Source organism: Echinococcus granulosus, assembly GCF_000524195.1.
Source record: "Echinococcus granulosus chromosome Unknown EG_S00212, whole genome shotgun sequence".
NCBI classification, from domain to species: domain Eukaryota; kingdom Metazoa; phylum Platyhelminthes; class Cestoda; order Cyclophyllidea; family Taeniidae; genus Echinococcus; species Echinococcus granulosus.
In genome coordinates this window covers 29,778-31,418 of record NW_020170592.1, presented here as the reverse complement: position 1 = coordinate 31,418, position 1,641 = coordinate 29,778, and positions in this window count along the sequence as shown.

The following is a 1,641-nucleotide window of genomic DNA, read 5'->3' as shown; positions in this document are numbered from 1 at the left end:
ATCCATTCGGCCATGCCTTCACCCATTCTTTGTTCTACTTTGATCCACCCTTCAGCTTTGAACTGTGCCACGAGAGGGTGTGAGATTTATCATCTCCGAGGATTGTCTGGACTGCCTTTTGAACTTCGGGATGACTAACAGCCGTCATTCCCTACAATCCTGACACTGGAATGCCTTCCTGGGTTATTCGTCGACATGAAATTATGGTGATGGAAGGGTTTGAAGCCCCCATCTGCAAATCCAACCTTATACCTCCACAAAATTATGCCTCTGAAGTGTAAAATGCACTGCCTTTTTCCAAACCTTTCTTTGCTTGCCTTTTGTCAGGGCTTCCGGAGGTGTCCACTCCCTCGGGCTTCACCAACACTCGAGTGCAGGAGTTCATCAGCGGCAACACGGCCTTTGTCAGCTGTCGAATTCCACCGGACAGTCAACCGCCACCCACCGTGCAATTCTATCTCAACGAGACCGTAATCAGCTATTCTCGTGAGTCCTCTTTCCCTCCCTCCCCGCCTCCACTACGCACCTACTGGTCTCGAGAGCATGGTGTCATCGAAGAACCTGAATGTTGGATAGATGCATGAATGGAAGGTGTGGAGGTAGATGACGAGGCAATCAGTGATTGGGGGATGGGTGGTTGGCTGTATGAAGAGGCGGGAGGCGGAACGGATGCGCCGGTTCGAGGGACTAACAGGTGGATAATGGATGAGCGATTGTGCGAATGGGGGAGGTGAGCTTACATACGGAGATGGATGGTTATTGGGTGGATGAAATCTGAGATGGATATGTGGATACGTGAAGGGACGCACAAATGTCGGTACGGATCTTTATCCGCCTGGCCTGGTGTATGGCTAGTCTAGTGGTGTCATGGTCCACAGTCTCATCCAGTTAATCTCATTTCAAATCCATGTTGCCTAAATGGCGAATGGTGTCATAGAATTCAGGAGAGGGAGTGTTGGATCGTCAGTCGGGTGCAAATGGATGCATAGGTGGTGACACGGATGCGCGTGTCCTGAGGTTGTCCTTAGTTATGTGACCACGGATAGTGTTGTGAAATGCTTTTTTAACTTGGTGGGCGATTTCACAAAGTAAAAGTTGCCAACCAGTCCTGAAACAAACACGCCTAAGGAGGTACCACTTGAACAGTGGCGTCCCTGTACAAGTGCGTACACAAACTGTCCACTCCAGTGTTTACCCAGTCCCTCCTCTCCCCACCCCACTTGTCACTGCTGTCATACGCCTCCCCGTGTTTACTCCTTCACTTGCTTCTAGGCATCAACGGAAGAGGTAATCCTTGTTTTCGCTTATTTTTGCCTGCTCTTTCGAATCCCTGTGGTGTGTTGTGCTGTGTTCGCTCGTTCCCTTGTCCAATCAGCTGTCGTGGTCGTGGTCGGCGTCCTTGATTGCAACCAATAGTCGCGCTGAACAACTCACTGCCTACTAGCTGTGTACCAGCCATTGTGGTAATCTTGTTTTTTTTTTCCTTTTTTTGTTCCACAGAGAAGTACAAGCAGGTGCGTCGACCGAACGAGGACCGGGTGCTTTTACTGATAAACAATTTTAAGACCTCGGATGAGGGAGACTATCGATGCACACTGACCAATCCCATGACGAGAAGGACAGTCTGGTCGCCTGAGATTG